The following is a 20,042-nucleotide window of genomic DNA, read 5'->3' on the forward strand; positions in this document are numbered from 1 at the left end:
CCCTCTTTACACCCCGTAAAAATTAAAAATATTCACTATTGGCAATTTTCCTGTTGGTTTTTTCCGGAAATCTACAATTACGGCAAATTTCAATTTTCCACGTCAAACGGAAGTACCCCTTTCATTTATGCCAGTTCACGTAGTATTATATATTTTTAGCATGTTATAATAGAAGTTGGCAGTAGGAGAAAACAATTCGAGGATATACTTTACACTACTTCTAACTGCATAAGCAGGACTTTACAATAGTTTCTTAAAACTATTATTTTTTTATATAAAATTATTGCCATGACTTTTCATAGTAAGTGATTCACTAATTACAATACTTAGACATGATTCGGTGCCTTAAAATGGGAAGAAAAAGAAACGCTCACTTTTGCTTTTATGTTTATTTATTTATTTGTATTACTTACCTTTCATTTTTCAGCTTGATCTTTAGGAAATACATGGTAAACTGTCTTCTTTTGAAACTGTTGAAATGTATTACTATAACAGCGTTATTAATTGATTTTTTAAAAATACATTTTCTCATAATTAATATAATAAGGTGAGAAAATGTACATCATAATTAGGGCTTTGTAAAGAGAGGTAGAAGCTGTGGAAAACTCTCATGCTTTTTTTCCTTGTTTTACATTAAAGACAAAAAGACAAACAGACAAAAAGACAAAAAGACAAAAAAGCTCCTCATCACATGAAAATAACAGTGATATTTCAGATTTTTAAAATTTCATCCCTTTAAATTTATAAATTGTTAAGACATTGAAAGAAACTAGTACCAATTTCGGAATAATGTCTGCTTTCATTGCTTTTTAAGAAGTATCTGTTAAAGTTGTTAGCGAAAGTTTCACGAAGTTCGCACCTCACATTTGTTAAACCATAACTCGGGAGTCAAAACCTAGAGAACATAGTGTCTTCGCAGGCCAAAGTCTAGGAGATCGGAAGCTACCTCCTAGCTAAGCTGTTAACGTACGCATTGGCTTGGAAGACCCGATGGAAGCTCATGTGGTTCGGATCCTACATTAAGGTGTAGGTGTACGTCTCATATTACTTCACTTCTAAAAGGGACACTAAACTCAAAATCAAATCAAGTTCACCAGATTGGATGAGTTTGTTCGAATTGGTAGTATGTACACTGTCCTTAATTTTGCAAGAAAACGTCAACGAAGGACAAAATTTAAAAGAAATGAATATTTATGTAACACCTGAGAAAACAGTGACACAAGAATCCGTGTGTAAAAGCAACCTCTTCCGCTTAAGCGGAATTGCCTTTCTTCAAATCTTAAAATTCAATTAAACCTTTTTCGTACGATATTACATCTCTTCAGTGAATTGGAATTGTCTAAAAATTGTTCAAGCCCAATTATCAATAATAATAATAAAAAAAAAAAAAAATACAGAAACGAACAAAAGGCTCAATTCGAAATTGCTTGTAACTTGTGGAAGAAAATATCATCGTTACAATAGGATGGAATCGTTGCGCAAATGGCAGTGTACACTCAACATTAATTAGATTACTGTGGTAGTAAGCATGTCACAAATGAGATTGTTTCATTTAAAAAAATAATAAATAAATCTGAGTCGTAAGGAAAAGAATTTAATAAAAAGCACTGAGAGAAATGCTTAAAAAAAACTAAAATAAACATTAATCCTCGTCAATAAAAGCGCCAAAAGCAGAAAATAATTCATTAATACTAACTAACTAACTAACTAACTCTATGGCCTATGGAACCCGGAGGTTCAATGACGAGTTCATAAACGCTCTCCACTGACTTCTATCCTTAGCTAACTGCATCCAGTTTCTATTTGTATTCCAATCTCTGCGAGATCCATCTTAATATTGTCCTCCCATCTGCGCCTAGGTCTCCCTAATGGTCGTTTTCCGATTGGTCTTCCAGTCAAGACTTTCAAAGCGTCTCTACTTTCTTACATTCTAGCTACATGACCCGCCCACCTAAGCCTCCTAGACTTGACGACCCTAACAATGTTCGGTAGACCATATAAATTATGTAGTTCCTCGTTATGAAGTTTCCGCCATTCCCCATTCCCGTTCCTCTTGGGTCCGAATATTCGTTTCAGGATCTTGTTCTCAAATACTTTCAGTCTATCTTTTTCCCTCAGAGTAAGCGACCATGTTTCCCAACCATATAGAAGAGGTGATTATCGTTTTATATATTTAAGCTTCAAATTCCTCGACAGAATTCGCGACGACAAGAGATTTTGAACCGAATAGTAACACGAATTCCCTGCTTTTAGTCGACATTTAATTTCTTCGTGAATATGATTTTCCTCTGTTAATATTGATCCTAGATATTTGAAACTATCCACTTTATCAAAAGTATTATTTAATATTTTAACACATCCGTAATTTGCTGTATGCCGGTCCCGACGCACTTCCATGTATTTAGTTTTCTCTGCATTTCCTTCTAAACCCATGTCCCTCCAAGCGTTTAATAAGATCTCTGCATTTCTTTCTGTTGTTCTCCTATCATCTTCTATTAAATTTACATCATCAGCATATGTCATAACCTGGTGAATACCGTTCAACTGTAGGCCCTGGTTGCTATCTTTGATTTTCCTTATAGCGTATTCAAGAACGAAGTTAAATAATAATGGCGACAACGCATCTCCTTGTTTCAGGCCATTCTCGACGTGAAAGCTCGTGGAGAAAAATTTTCCTACCGGACTTTACTTTGGGATTCATTTAAACATACGGTGTATCTTAATTAATCTAATTAGCTTTCTCGGTATTACAAGCTCTGTAAGACCGTTGTATAATGTTTCTCTCCTAACCGAGTCGTACGCCTTTTTAAAATCAATAAATAGTTGATGTACCGGGGTATTGTATTCCCACTTTTTTTCGAGTATTTGGCGAATGGTAAATATTTGGTCGATAGTTGATCGATTTCGTCTAAATCCGCACTGATAATCTCCAATAATTTCATCTGCGTATGAGGTCAGTCTTGCTAAGAGAATATTTGAAAGGATTTTATAGGATGTTGACAGAAGAGAAATGCCTCGATAATTATTACAGTCAGTTTTGTCGCCTTTCTTGTGAATTGGAACAATGATTGATTCTTTCCACTCTTGTGGCAATTCTTCCTTGTTTCAGATAAGGAGAATGAGTTTGTGTATCTTGTTCCACAATTTTTCACCTCCAGCTAAAATTAACTAAGCCGGAATTTCATCTACACCCGGAGATTTGTGTTTCTTTAATTTCTTTATAGCGGTTTCTACTTCTATTCTGTTGGGTTCTGGAATATACGGTTCTGAGGTGTGTATCTCCTTTTCTCCACGCACACTAGTTTTTGGTTGCGTGTTAAACAAATCATCAAAGAAATCTTTCCATCTATTTAAGATGCTATCCGTGTCAGTGAGAACTGTACCGTCAGATTTCTTTAATGTATAAGCACGAGGTTGATAGCCTTTCTTAAATTCGTTGATTCCATTATACATGTCCCAGATGTTTTTATTTTTACTATTATCTTCAAGTTCCTTAACTTTAGCTTTCAGAAAACCGCGTTTCTTTCTTCTAAAAGTTTTGGAAGTTTCCTGCCTGATATCTGTGAAATTTTGCGTAGTTATTTCATTCGGATTTTGTAGCCAGCGTAACTTTGCCTGTTTTCTCCTCTCTGCTAGTTTTATGCATTCCTGGTCGAACCATGGTTTGTTGCTACATATTTCCGCGTGTCCCAATTTTTCTTTTGCTGAAATTTTAATGTTATCTCTAATTTCAATCCAGGTATCCTCAACACTGGTGCACTCCGAATCTTCTAAAGCCGAAAATCTATTCGAAATTTCAATCTGGTATTTCTCTCTTGTCTGGTTCTCTTCTAATTTCTTTAAATTGAATCTCTCCGTTTTCGGACAATGAATATTACCTTTATTCAACGATAACCTCTCTCGTATTATCGCTGCTACCAGGTAGTGGTCAGTGTCACAATCAGCCCCTCTAAACGACCGGACATCAATTATGCTAGATTGCCTTCTTCTATCTACTAAAACGTGGTCAATTTGACTATGTGTTTTCCCGTCTGGTGATGTCCAAGTGTATTTATGAACGTCGCGATGTGGGAATTTTGTACTCTTGATGATTAGGTTTTTGGATGTTGCAAAGTTCACGAGTCTAACACCGTTGTCATTACTTTCCTTATGCAGACTTTCGTTCCCTATAATCGGTTTGAAAATATCCTCTCGTCCTACCTTCGCATTGAAATCCCTAATAGAATTTTCATATGGTATCGCGGGAGTTGGTCAAATATCCGTTCCACTTCTTCGTAAAAACTGTCTTTTATATCGTCATTCTTATCTTCAGTTGGGGCATGTACATTTAGAACAATAATATCACACCACCTTCCCTTAAGAGTAATAAAAGAAAGTCTGTCAGTGTCAAATTCAATCCGTTTAATTGCTGGTAATATACGTTTATGAACGAAAAACCCTGTTCCTAACTGGTGATTTTTATGTCCTTCCCCGTAAAAGAACGTAAAATTTACGGAATTCACAAATCCATTTCCTTCCCACCTAACTTCTTATCTCCTACTACGTCCATCCTGTATTTCTCTAACTCACTCGTTACGGATTTTAACGCGCCTGCCCTATAAATACTCGTAATATTCCATGTTCCAAATCTCATGTCCATTTTCTTTTGCTGAGGTCGTGCCAAGTTATCAGTCCTTGTCCGAGGCTTTTGTGAATATTTCTGAACAAGTGCTTTTTTTTTTACAGGATGAGATTGTTAGCCCTACCCAAACCCCCAAGCTGGAGGACCACTCCTAGTCGGCTGTCCGCGACTGTTTATTCAGTATATTCGCAGCTAACCTCTATATGTAGAGGCCTTCTCCTCGATCCGCAACCTGAGGACGCGCCATGCCGTGGTGACAGGAACCCACGTTACACGGATTCATTAATACTATCTATTGAAATAGTTCCTCACATCAACCAATATCTCCGGTCATTTTTTTTTCGGAGTGCTTGATTTGAACGAAAGGAAATAAGTATTAATTTATTTTGCACAAAAGTAGTTATTTCACCCAGGTCTTCGGCTGTTCGACCTCCCTAAAAATACGGTATCGGGTTATTTCCTCAAGTACGTTTTCCTCAAGTCCAGAAAATGTGGGACATTTCCTCAAGTGCCTTATCTTGATATTGATCATGAACTAGAAATCCAAGACACAGATACAAATCTTGGCCAACAGCCAGAATGCGGGGATATGATTTTTATACGTGATAAAATAAATACAATATTGCCACTGGTTAGATGAAATTTTACTATTAAATTTTAAGAATGAAGGTCTTTTATATCAAAGGACATCTGAATATTCCTAAACTATATAGACTACACAAGCTTTCAATTTAGAATTCAATCATAGCAGTTTCCACGTTTTCAGCATCCCATTTGAATTACGAAGGCAAAACCCTGCACCTGAACCATTCAAAACAAAAGGTTTCTTTAAATACTCAATAAGTAATTACAGGCGATATTGTTTAAAATAAATTGTCCTATACGCACGATTGTCTCAGTAAATCATATTAGTTTCTTGGATTGTGTATAATTCGAATCAGCTGATTGAAGAAAACTATAGTAAATTCTCCAGTATTGAAAACAAAACAATATGGTAACACACAGTGTTCGAGGTGAGACGGTGTACGGTGGTATGCCATACCGTCTCTGGTTTTTCAGTAATGAGGACATACCGTCTCTGGTTTTTCAGTTACCAAGACAATATTTAAATAACAGGTATGTTGAGTCAAAATCATAATAAAACATACCGCTTCTGCTTTTGTTTCACTTCGAATACTGGTAATACAGATCTCGATAAAACTGAGTCACACTATTATTTTTAAAAACATTTATCATTGTTTTGACCAAATAATGTACATGCATTACAAGATCTTTTGATCTAGTTGACAGAATGAGATACAGGATAGATTTCCTGTAAATAAAACCCTAAGATTGTTACCCATAAATTATTTATTATAATAATAATGTTTAATAATAATATTATGACCTCATAATTTTATCGTGTTATGCTTAGCACCTAAATATACCATATCAAAACTCTTACTATTCTATTTTTTAGTGCTTCCCATGTTCTAGATTAGTGTTATTTAACCGGGGGTACGTAATGCTGCTTCTGGGGGTCTGCTGGAAATGTCCGTTGACAGTTCACTGCAAATGAAATTGGATAACTTGTCAATTTGTGACTTTTGTATTTATGCTCGAAAAGAGTAAAATGAAATTAGTGACAGTGCTATTTCACAACTTCTTCCATTCCATCAACATATGTGTGTGAACAGTGTTTCTCTGCATTAACATCAATAAAAACGAAACACAGAAATTGCTTGAATCCAGAATCAGCTCTGATTCTCGCACTTTCGAAGATTCGACCAAGAATAAAGTAGTTGGCGTTACGGCAACAACCTCAGCCATTTCATTAACAGGTTAGGTATGAACTTACTTTTAGGTTTTTAATTTTTAACATTGTCTTCAGTGTACGAATTATCAGGGAGGATGAGGCGAAAATTCTCCTAAGGAGAACTGGATATCCCCCATATATTTTTAAATTTCTCATGCTATTTTTTTCGGATGTGCACTTATCCCCCTATAAATAGTGTTTTGATTGGCCCACAGATTGTCATTTTGTTGGGTCTCTCTTTGTCCCCCTTTTTAATCAACAAAACGTGTATTACGTTTAATAAGTTCATTTTGATTTAATTTCTCTTAAACAGCTTCAGGAGTACACAATTGAATGACGAATTGTGTCTAGGGGTACCCGAGAGAAAAAAGGTTGAATAGCACTGTTTTGGATCACTATGTTCTATACAGCATAATAATGCCTCTTGCTTATTTTATATTTATTTAAAAATGTAGAATATCATCAATTCTACGTCGAATGGCTTTTAAAAGAAAACTGTTAATTTCATTAGAATTTGTCGTGTTTTCAAATGATGAAAATAAATTTAAATAAATAAATAGGTATTATGGAACTTTTGGGGTACAACACTAGGGTGCAGCGTTTTACCACTTTTTTCTCGGAATGAAATGTAATACCTGGCAAAAGTGGCCAATCCACATGGACATTTCAGGTATAGATTTTTTTTTCAAATCAGATAATATCTTCTGTGAGAACTATTGCATCAAAGTTTCAAAATTTACCTGAAATTACAAAAAATGCCGAAGTTGTTCATTAATTTTAGTTATGTTAAAGGAAACATATTTTTGGTTAAATACATGTCAGTTGCTATGAAAACTGACATTCAAGTATAAAAATGCCAGTTATATGCCCTTGGGGGGAATAGGGGTGCCTCCTCTGGGGCCAGAAAAGGGGGCAAATTCAGTACAGTTAAGCGGTTGTGCAGCTCCTCGCTCACCTGGCAATATAGCTTGGCCAAGTGACCCAGAGCCCACCATGTAGAGGTGGCTGCACCTAGGGCTCCTCTGCTAGGCCTATCCAATCAACCAATCATATGTTGGGCCGGATGAACTGATCCGATTAGTCACTGTCAGGAAACATTGTCGCAAATTTGGACTTTGATTGAAATTTAGACTAAGCTTGCCTAGAAAGTAAGGTTGACCTGATTATTCCGCCTCTACCATCACTGGCACATACTCGTGAGGCTTCTTCAGTGACTAATTTCACTATCTGTTCTACTGCCACCGTGTGGCACGGATGGACGGTAATGGACTATTCTGGCACAGTGTTGTCAGGAAGTGAAAGTTTGACCATGAGCTGTTTGTTTGGTACCGTCCATAGAACTTACTGGTAGTACAGTTATTGAAACATCAGTGCTTTCCCAAAAGATCATTGCAGTGTAATCGTTTGCCTCAAAATTCAGTCTGGGAATGATTTTATATCTAATGGAGTTATGGAGATTCCCTGCTTCGTATTCTCGAGCACTAAGATTCTTATGTAATGCATCTTGTCGGACAGCAAGTCGACCATCAGTCATCATGGCGAGAAGAATTTTTCTGGGAGTGCAAAGAATGCATTCGTCTGAATTGATGAACGGATTATAGCCTGGTATTCCCTTGGTAAGTATCTAGACCTTGAATGGCCTCAAAGACGTGAGAGGACCATCAGCAATGGAAGACCGTGTTCTGATACGGCATTGCATAACCATACAGACTCTAAGTATGAATATCGCAAATTTTATTAATTTCTTGGTAGGTTTTTGTTGCAATATACAATGTTAAAATTCTTTTTGCACTAGTCAACCAACTAGCTTCGTTTAGTTTGCCAGGGAACATAGAAACAAGCTCTTCCGGGCATGCTCTGGAATCAATGGCTTGAGATATCTGGAACAAGCATCTCAGGTCCTTACTGAGTTTTCTGTGCTCTTCTGGACTATGATGAGGTAAGTCACATTTTATTGGTTTGAGTAGCAACACTGAAAGCTTTTTCACAGTTAGATAATTTTGAAACTATGAGACGTGTGTAAGAATAGGGGCTTGAATAAGCGCCATGAATATGCGTGAAAAGAGCTCGGAAGAGCAGTTCATTAAAATGCAAGAGACAAATGGCCCATTGCATTTGTTTTCCTGTTAGTTCCTCTAATTTTCGAAGAACAACTCCATTCCAAACATGTTAGTGTATGTTCCATCACACCCAAGAACCTCAACTTTATCAAAGCCAACTCTGAGTTGGTTCATGATGTATTCGAAAATAGCTCTGGTCTCGTCATGTGCAGAGCCAGAGGATGGTGTCACGTGACCTACGTATTGAGAGTTACGTTCAGCCACAAGTGATAAGTGCTCTTCTCTAACGATGCCTGTGTGTGTTTCAGTGTCATCTCTTCTATCATCAAAGTATAGGATTTTAATGGGATCATCATTTCTAGAACTTTCTTTTAAATTCCGAGCAAGTTTAAGTTTCGCACGCCTTATTTTGTTCCTGTCTACAGTTAAAGCAGATGTCATGTCACTAGATTTTTTAGAAGTTATAATTCCAGCTTTTGAAGCTGCCTGAAGCACAGCTGTTATATGTGCCGCAGCCCTTTCGCTTACATTGTATCTGTGCAATTATAACAGTTTCAGTCAAATCTACGAAAGTCGTTCCCCAAGTAATGCATAATTTTTTTATGGAAACTAATGGAGCTAACTAATACTAATACTGTAGCTGGTTCATATTTTTTTATAACAACAGCACATCTAAACAGAGCAATATTTCAGCTACAGACTCATTTTTCCACATAGTTCTCACCATTTGTTATGCACTTTTGTCAACGATGAACCAGAGCCTGCATGTCGGGCTTGTAAAAATCGGCATTCCATGGACTGTCTTCTGGATTCCGGCTCGTAGTGATAACGCCACGTATCATCTCCAGTGACGATGCTATCCAAAAAATTGTCACGTTCATCTTCATATTGGTCCAGCAAGTCCAAAACGAAAAGGCAAGGACGAAAAAAGCTGTAGAAACGCTCCATTCTACTGAATTTGCCCCCTTTTCTGGCCCCAGAGGAGGCACCCCTATTCCCCCCAAGGGCATATAACTGGCATTTTTATACTTGAATGTAAGTTTTCATAGCAACTGACATGTATTTAACCAAAAATACGTTTACTTTAACATAACTAAAATTAATGAACAACTTTGGTATTTTTTGTAATTTTCAGGTAAATTTTGAAACTTTGATGCAATAGTTCTCACAGAAGATATTATCTGATTTGAAAAAAAATCTACACCTGAAATGTCCATGTGGATTGGCCACTTTTGCCAGGTATTACATTTCGTTCCGAAGAAAAAGTGGCAAAACGACCCACCCTAGTACAACACAACTGTAAGTTCCCGACAGTTACAGCTTCAAATCACTGAAGACATAAGCGATTTTAATAATAAAAATAATGTTTCTTCTAAGTGCAAGGTTTTAAGCGCTCAAGGAAACTTATTTACTTTCAGTTCAAGATACAACCGGAAAGCGTTTTCACTTTGAAAGATTAATAAGTAAAAGAAAGTTTGGGAAAAAGCCAGCCAGGAAGGTATCATCGTGTTAAGAGTGAGAAAAGTATATACAGGATATACAGACTTGAAATTTGAATCCAAGATCTCACGATTGAAAAGAGCAGCGCAAACTGTTTACCTCACACTCTTTTAACTTGATCTTATACAGAACTACTAGTAAGCTTACGTGTCAACAGAAAGTTTGACCAATGAACTAAAGTTTGAATTAAAATAGATCATTTCCTTCAAAAGTGATAATAATATATAATTTATTCAACAAATATTGGAGGAACATGGTTCCAACAGTGTCAATAGAAACTCGGCAATTGATTAATGTAACTTTTCATTGTCCGTGTGACTTGTTCCATATCACAATACTTTACCCAGCACTTTTAGATTTAAGGGATTTACAGAATAAATCCGTGTAGTGATTCTGCCTTGAGATTTGTTTCTAAAGAACAGTTCAATGAATTCATTGTAAAACAGACATTTCATACTCTGCAGATATACCTTACGTTCATTTTCAGTTGGATTAATATAAAACATGTAACATTATATGCAATTTTGTTCGACAAAGTATGATTTTATTTGACACCCTGCAACCCTAGTTATCAGCAACAGCTCAAATAGCCAGCAACGAAGTACCATTTTTTTTTTTTTTTTGTATTAGTTAAGAATTTCAGAAGTTGTTCTTCTTCTTTTGGTTAATGATAATCAGATTAAGAAGAAAGATAAGCACTTGAGGAAATGACACCTTTCTGGAAAGTTGGGGAAATAGGCAGTTGAGGAAATAACCCTATTTCTAAAAATACATTAATTTGCTTGGAACACCAAGTGAAATTTGTTAAATACATACAGGATGGATATAAAGTTGCTTTCAGTAATATGTGAAACAATAAAAGAAACTAAGTGATTTGACAATTTTTATTGCACTTACAAATATTGTTAAAATTGTCTCCGACCACGTTAGAATGCACAATGCACATCTCTCCAGCACTGATTTGCAAATATCATGATACAACCAAGAAATGACATCCAGTCTCTCGAATTATTGTTTACTTACCTGTTTCAAGTGACCCAAATCGTGCAGTTGCTCGAAAAACACCTTGTCATTGGCAATAGCTTACATGCAGAAGTCGCATGGTGTTAGGTCACATAAACTGAATGGCTAATCTGCTGTACTATGACGACCAATCCATTCATCCAAATGTTGATTGAAGAAATCCCTCACAACATCACCAAAGTAAGATGGTGCTCCACCGTGTTGTCATTTGGACTGAATGTTTCCGTAACGAGGGTTATTCCCCATACAGTACAATATGTATTAAGCACTCTATTAGTTTTTTTTTTTTCAACTCTTCCTTCAACGACCAATGAGCTGCAAAAATAGTGGCTTTAATTAAACTGAACTCACCAAGAATCGAGTATTTAATTGCACCATATGATGAGTATATGGTCTTTATAGCATTTTCATTCTTAAGACATGCATTCATGTCGTATACTACAAGAAAGAAAGGAAAATAATAAAATAGAAAGAAAGAAAAGAAAACAAGAAGGCTTATTAAAATAGTATTTCGCTCTAATTCTAATAAAATATTTTATTTAAAGGTATTTTCTGTACAAGTATATCTCAGTTGTAAAATATGTTTCCATTTTTAGGTTTGTGACAATTTCGGCAATGATTTGTTACAGCACAAATACAACTTTTTTAAAAAAAAAAAGAATTCTTATGTACATTTTAAATTTGTTGTAGGTTGCCTCAATGCTGCTGCTAATTATGATGGTAATTGCAGAAGTGTCACCTAGGTCTTCAACGAAAAAACTGTAAGTGAAACCAATCATTAAAAAAATGGCTAACAATGGGACAAAGATAATTACTAAGTGTTTTCTGTTTCATTGTTCTGTAGTGTATTATTTTCTCGACATATGTTACTGTGTTACTATAAGTGTTAACTTTAACACAAGCTAAATGGTACAAAATTTTAGCATATCTCAGAAACAACTATACAAGTGCATGGGAAAAATAAATAATAGTAGACTTTTGACATATCGCCTAGCATTATCTAGCAAATCCTTTTTCAAAACATACAAACTGGATTTTTTTAAACTTCCGTGTTTGAAGAAATGGCGCCACACGAGTCAAATAGGACTTCCGTAAGCTCAGAAAGCTCAACTTAGGGCAAAATATTGTATTTATCCTAAGACTAGCCTTTGGCTAGCTGGGGGCTCCACCCCCAGACCACAACACTTGCTATGCCTTGCATCTCTTATGTATCATCTTTTCCTTCTTTTTCATCTTTTCGTATATTTGCTCATAATATTTCGTAAATTTGCCCAGCTGGGGGCTTTACCCCCCACACCCCGCGTTTGCTCAGCCTACGACCACGCACCTCTTAAACACACAATTCTACCAAGTTTCAAGTTTATTTTCCTATGTCAACTATCTAAAAGATAAGATTTTGTATCCCAAGAAAACGACCATTTAAATAACATAACCATTTGAATAAGACATTTTTCATCACCCTTTAGACTTCATAAAAACTGAAAATTTTCACTTTTGACAACTTTCCTGTTGATTAGTCCTGGAAGGCTACAATCATGTCAAATTTCATCATTCTAATTTTGCCGGAAGTGCTTAAACATTTTGGTATGCATAAGACATCCTATGTAAATAACATGGGGAAAATTTTTCAGTTCCCCATAAAACCACTCTAAAGTTGGAAACTTTAATTGCTTACTGATTTACTTAGGTAACGCTAACGAAAACGTACTGTATAAGCATACCGAATTTCAAGTTTTTATTGTAATTACAAGTACTTAAAAAATGAGGTTATAGGTCCAAAAAATGCCCATTTAAATAACATGAGAAATTTACTCATCTCTTTTTTAGACCTCCTAAATATTAAAAATATTCACTTTTGGTAATTTTTCTGTCGGTTAGTCTCGAAAATCTACAATCATCAAATTTAGTCAGTATAGCCCTACAGGAAGTGTCTAGTAATTTGGAGGTGTAAAAGGTGTCCCATATAGATAACATGGGAAGGATTTTTCAGTTCCCTATAAAACCATTCTAAATTTCGAATGTTTTATTTTTAATGATTTACTTGTGTAGTCCTAGTAAAAACGTACAAGTATACCAAATTTCAAATTTTTATTCATTCTAATTCCAAGTACCTAAAAAATGAGATAATAGATCCAGAAAAATGCCCTTTTAAATAACATGAGGAAGTTCCTCATCCGCCCTTTAGACCACCTAAAAATTAAAAAATATTCACTTTTGGTAATTTTTCTGTTGGTTAGTCCCGAAAAGCTAGAATCATGCCAAATTTCAACTTTCCACGTCAAACGGAAGTACCTCTTTAACTTATGTCAGTTCATGTAGTTTTATATTTAGTTAGGATAATAGGAACATAAGAATATTACTTACTTTCGTGCAACAGGGTAATGTCAAGAAATATAAGATTGTAATCACAACCTATTCCGAAACATTGAATCCTATTCTAGGTTTTGTGTATGATACGTAGTCGACTTTTGACTTTGGTTCTTCATGTAATAAACTTGAATTTAAATGTGATCCTTTGTTATTTATTTTTGTACCATCTTATGAATTTTGAATTACTTCTAAATTTGACTACCATGTAATTCAATGTTGTGAAGATGATTATATCGGGTGTTGCAAAATAAGTGTTACAACTCTTGGGAGGTGACTCCTGCTACTGAGACAAGAAAAAAAAGTTCTCTTCAACTTTCTGCTATCGGACATAGTTTCAGATCTACAAGGTGCCGAAAGCGTGGGAAAATGACTTTCGGACGCCAATAGTTCGGAAACTATCCAACGTAAAGAGGGCGGGTAAAAAATTCACTGAAGAAGTCATACCTGCTGTATTGAATTTTGCATGTTTCACAATCCTACCGTGCACGCGCAAGGGATTCCCCAAAGGAACGAAGGGAGTACCGGATAATCTGCCAAATGAAAATTGGTTAAATGCATATGAATTAATAGGCTTTCTACCAGGTAACAATAATTTGTTTGTCTTAAGTCGATATCTGGAACAAATACAAAATGGCGGACATCTTTATGCCCGTTGTGTGTGGTTGCATAATCGTCAGATATGGATGCTGGCCAACAGTGACGTTCTGAATATTAATTGTAGCGAATTTGTACTCAAATGCTCTAGAAAGACATCTGGGGTATCGGTAGAGCATAACAGATGAAGCAGGGTGATTCACATGTGTGGAAACACTTAACGAAAAATGCCCAGAAATGCACTCGTACTCAGTAAACAGGAGTTCAAAGCGTCGGAAATGTAAGGATTAGCGTCAAGAATATGAAAGCCATTGCAAATTCCCCTATAATATTCCCTCAAAAAAATGCAATATGATATGCACTGTTGCATACCAATAAGGATGCAACAATGGAGGCCAAGTTAAAATTGTGCAAGGTGACTCACTAAGAAACTACGTAAACTAAATGAATATCACTAGTGGGATCACATGATCGATATTGAAATGCGGCCAATGTGTGTGTTGATATCGACATACCTAATGAACAAATGTCAACATGTCCCAACACTGCTGGGACACCCTCCCACGTGAGCAAAATAGGAAAATAACTACTCGGATCTTGAATCTGAGGCCGTGGGCTCCCAGTAGAATTGGAAACAGCGACCACACCCAGTAGAATTGGAAATAGCGGGCCGTGGGCGCTCTAGCCCTGAGGTTCGAAGGAGCCTCACTTTCTCTGTATTCATTTCTTTGAGGAGTACCCACTTTGTTTGGCAAGCCCTCTTGTACAGCCTCCCGACATACTTGTGTGTTTTATTTTGTTACTCCTAATGCACAGTTGTAAACAATCAGAGCTTTAAGACGTTTCTTCCTATTTCTCATGTCGTTTTATTTTCCATATGTATGGTGTTCCAGCTGTAGTGTTAAATGTGCCAAATCGGTTTATTTTCGTTTTTGTCTTGGCATGTGCAAAGGTATTTTCCTATATTTTGAGTACGTCATATGTCTCAGAAGACATGAGAAATGATACAAGTTTGTTATTTTCACGCTCTATCAGAATTTGAACCATGCATTAAGAGATTTCTTTTCATATGTGTCGACTGTGGGACAATGTCCCAAACAAAGAGGGACATTGATACAATCGTGTTCTATTTACGTTCTACCAAATGGTGCACCAGATGTAATAGCAGAATGTACTACCATGAGCAAAATAAATGACGCGTCTCTTTATTTTGAAGTTTTTTGAAAATATCTCCGTTTTCTTTATATGTTCGAAATTTCGGAAAGTTTCCCCAGCAGGAAACGTTAATAACAAGTCCGTTTTAAATATTTGTGTTAGATATTAGCTTAAAATAAATAAATTAGAAGCAAAAAACATTAAATCGACCGAAATTACGAGAATTACCAACTCTGCTAAAGTGGGAAATTTTCAAGAACTCGAGGGAATTCTGCAGTTCAACACGAAGCAACGACATCTATGTCATTGAGAGAAATGCGGATTAGATCTACAAACGAAACTTTTAACGAAACATTTCTAATATGTCCTATTACGTGCATTACCTGCAAACTTCAAATATATGAAACTATGCCAAGTATTAGCGTTTAGATAGAGCAAATAGTGGAAATTACCTATGGAAAAGGACGAATTGGTAGCACGATCGTAATGAAAAATCATCTTCACCGTAGAACATGTTCAGTTTGCGTAAGAAAACAAATAGCTCAGTTAGTTAAAGCAACGAGTCTGTATACCGAAGGTAGCTGGTTCGAACCCCCACAGAGGTGCAACTGTCGCTTTTATTACTGTGGTCATTTTATTTATTTTTTATGTGGGAAAGACTCAAATTGTAACATATGTGTAAAACTCATCACGATACCAAAAAAAAAAGAAAAAAAGAAAAGAAAAGAAAAGAAAAAATGTTGTCGCACTTGCATTAGTGTCCCTAATTTTGTTTGTAAACAGTTTCGTAATTATTTTCCCTGTGCTCACTGCTCACAATATGCTCGCTGGTGCATAATGAATGTTTCCCAGTAAAAGCTAATTCTAATTTCGAGATTTTTATAAACCTTCACAATGTTTATCATTAAATAATCTTCTATCTACTTTTTTGGACACTTTGATATCAGAGTTCCCTATTAAATGTTTAATTTTCCCTAGATGTTTCATTACGGAAAAGTTTTATAGTGTATTTGTCTTGAATTGAAATTGTTTTGAATTTACCCCATGAGGTAAGTAGCCCGAAGGAGGAGAACCGAAGTAGCTGATATTCTACGTAAAAGCAACCAATTTTAGATTGATGACGCTTCTTACCTTCAGCACATAATCTTTACGTTAGAGAGTCTGAGAGAAAAATCCTTTTTTTTCCTCCCGTTTAACCACTCATCTTAAAGCTCTACATGTAATGATTCGTGACACATAATTTCGTCTCTCCAAAGATATTCATATAATAATAATAATAATAATAATAATAATAATAATAATAATAATAATAATAATAATAATAATAATTATTATTATTATTATTATTATTATTATTATTATTATTATTATTATTATTATTATTATTATTATTATTATTATTATTATTATTATTCCTGAATATGCCACCCTTACATCATGTAGTAACCTTAGACAACTTAGTTTAAAGTGCTTTCTTTAGTAATTATTTTGGCAACCACGTAACAAAATTTAAACTGTAGGAGGAGCACGACGTTTTATTTTGCTCCTCTATTTTCAGCACCTCCCAAAAGAAAGTATTTAATTTCTGACAAGCAGGGCAGACAAAATGAATAAGGAATATATCCTTTCCTCCGTGAGTGGAATATCACGTAGCATATTTTTTTATTCTACCGAAGATGACTCTAGACGGCTATGATTAGTTAACAAAAGAAATACGTAATATATTTATAGCGTCGTTTGGCTGTAATATTACCGCTTCTTTATTTGTTCGAAGGCGCCCTACACAACCAAGGGTGACAAAAAAAAAAAAAAAAAGGAAAAGTGTCTAAAGATTATAAAACACTTTATATTTTGTCAGAAGCATGGCAGTGTATGCACAGCATTGTTTTCGTTAACAAGTGTTTCACCCTTGAGTCGCTTATAAAATTAGCCAGAATAAACTTTTGCCGATCGTTGCTCTAGAGGGATTTGTCCAGGATGGTTTGGTGTCGAACGATGAGTATGTTCATTGCAACACCGTTAAAGAAATATCAAACTTTCTGAAAGGAACTTACTTAGGAAATATCAGATCCTCCTTATACTTAGCCAGAGCCCATTCCGAAATATTGCATCTGGTGTTCTGGGTGAAAGTTCTATGGAACTATTAGAAAAATATATATTCCCGTTTCCACGCTGATGGTAGAATTTCTGAAACAGTTATTGAATTACGTTCGAAGCATTGGCGTAAATAGGGCCCCCACAACTCTGTGGCGTGGGGACCGCACAAGCTGCAAAGTCAAAAAATATATAGAAAGTACGCAGGGACGGACCAGGCCAAATTTTCACCTGGGCAAAGTGACTTTATGGCGCCCTCCCCCCTAGTATTAGCCTATATTTTACATTTTATCCTAGTGTTTTTAATAGTTTAAACCCATTTTTCAAAAAGACAGTCATTACCTAGAAAAACTTCACAAAGAATATGGCCTGCTATAAACAATACGAACACCGCCCCCCCAGCTTGGTCTAGTGGCTAGTACGCCTGCCTTCTGTGGTCCCGGGTCCAATTCCCGGTGGGTTACTGTTGAACGATAAACGTGGTTCGGATTTCACTATAATCAGTATCCACATCTCCTTTGGCCATTAAGGCATAACTGTGGAACACTAAACTCAAGCAAAGAAACAAACAATACTTACTCCCCCTCCACTCTTTATTCTACATGCCATCTCTCCATTTGTCGATACAGTCCCCTTAGTGCTATGAAACTCTTCTTCCATGGTGAAATGGAAAAAGATTATGTAATTGCCGCTACGTTACAAGAATATAAACCAAAAAAGTCAGTAGGAAACACATTATAAAATTTACTTTTTGAGGCTCGTTTTGGCGTCCGTCTGACTCTGGCGCCCCGGGCAGTGGCCCGGGTTGACCCGCCCAAGGTCCGGCCCTGAAAGTATGGACGCATAACTAAGGGCTGCGGACGTGAGGCTAACCTTCATCTTATGCGACTGATGTTTGAAATGTTCAGTAACTGATGGGTTAGTAAAATAATTTCGACGGTTACTGATATTTAAAGTTTAGCTAAGACAAAGTTACCTAACCAAATACATTTGATATCGCGATGTTACAATTTGATTTTTCCTCACATAAAAAAGAGAAAAACAATAGTAACAAAAACTCTTACTCGTATTAGGCTCCAACTAACAACCTAATTCGTACAGACTAGTTCCTCTGACCAACTGAGTTTCGATTTCTTACGCGAAACAAGTCTGTTATATTACGAGGCATGCTTTTCATTATGATCGTGCTGTTAATTTATTCTTTCGATAGGTAATTTCCACTCTTTGCTTTACCTATCTAAATAAATGTATGGATTCATATATTAAGTGTCTTTGGGTAATGTGTGTAATAATTTCGCGACAAATATACTTGCTTAAATGTATTGTATGCTATGATTTGCCCTGATAGTCTGTTCATATGGTGGTTGGAAAACACACGTCAAAACTATTCGAAGTAATACCAACACAGCTTAAGAACAGGTACTAAACTGAATCATCACTCGATTGACCTTGAGGGCAAAAAACAAAAAAAGGTTGATATAAACGAAAGTTCAGCATGCATATCTGTGGAGCTCTGTTCAGTATCACGGTTCTCTGGCAAACACGTTTGTTCTTAGGAGTATATATTACAAACCTAACCTTTCGATAGAGCGCAATTGCAGAGAACCAAAGTAAAGGAATTCTTGCCCTTGTTAAGTTGGGGTACCACCATGTGCAATAAAAAATATCGCGCCTCCTTGAAGTGATACTTTATCGAAAATAACTCGTTTTCCTTTACATATTCGAAGTTTCTGAGGGTTTCAAAATGAAAAAACATTACTGACAAACAAGGACGCATTTAGGGGTAGGTTCAGGGGGTCCGGACCCCCTCTGAAATCCCAACTTTTCTGTAAATTTAACCTAAATTTGGGGGTTATTTTTTTAAAAAATATTATAATTTATCCTAATATTGAAGTCGGACCCCGCAGATAACTTTGGACCCCTCCCGAAATAAATTCCTGCATACGTGCTTGCTGACAAATATATTTTCAATATATTCGTTAAATAATAAAGTAACATAACTAAATTAGGAGCAAAAAGCTTCAACACGGTCCAACTTTTGTCCACTGCCAATATTGTTAGAAGGGATATTAATAGCAAAAACTCCTCGTCAATGCTGAACCTTGGAACTTCACAAGCATATTTTCGAAACACACTAAGGCCTAGCCAGAAAGCATTGTAAGCGAGTTACGTTTGGCAACATCGCACGGAAACAAATGAATGCTGAATTGCATTGTAACCCGTTCCTACTACTACTATTTTTACTACTAACTTCGCTATGGATCTGTATAGTACAAGGGCAAACTTATTTTAATGAAAATTAAAAAAAAAATAATTGTTAAATCACTTTTTGAATACTATTTTAAATCTTTTTTTTTTAACGAAAGAAGTGTTATAAACTTTTTTAAAAATAATGAAAATAATTGTCCTTAGGAAGGATTTGAACCCACGCCAAAACCAACCTTCCTTTCTAGCATGCTGCGCTAGCTCACTCAGCTACGAGAGCCGACAGCACTTAGCGTTTACTTTGTGCTATATTCACGTCATGACTCGTGATGTCACCAACAGGATCACGATATAGACGTCATTATTTTTCCTACATTGCAGAGTCCCCCGAGAATTGATCATTGTCTACTCGGACTGGAATTGTCATTTGGAAAAAACACTTGAATATGAAGCCAAAAGTTCCTTTAAAATAGACGAAAACTTCGAACGTTTTAAGAATTTTAATATTTTTGCCTTTTCCCATAAGGGGGTCATAGCCTCTACACCGAAAAGCCCCCCAAGATTTGATCATTGACCACTCGGACTGAAATTCTCATTTGGAACCAAAACTTTAATATGAAGTAAA

The 20,042-nt window shown here is 35.9% G+C and overlaps 1 long non-coding RNA gene across 3 annotated transcripts in view; it reads left to right on the plus strand.

The window, feature by feature from the left end:
* The window catches only part of LOC145674533 (uncharacterized), a 52,303-nt gene that overhangs the window by 22,400 nt on the left and 9,861 nt on the right, over positions 1 to 20,042 (plus strand). For all 3 annotated transcript variants that reach the window (XR_014128970.1, XR_014128972.1, XR_014128971.1), the window contains one exon: positions 11,690 to 11,760. This is a non-coding gene — a long non-coding RNA (uncharacterized LOC145674533). The remainder of the gene's footprint in view (positions 1 to 11,689; positions 11,761 to 20,042) is intronic.

This window comes from Thermobia domestica, chromosome 17 (assembly GCF_964235325.1).
Source record: "Thermobia domestica chromosome 17, izTheDome1.hap1.1, whole genome shotgun sequence".
Classification (NCBI taxonomy): Eukaryota; Metazoa; Arthropoda; class Insecta; order Zygentoma; family Lepismatidae; genus Thermobia; species Thermobia domestica.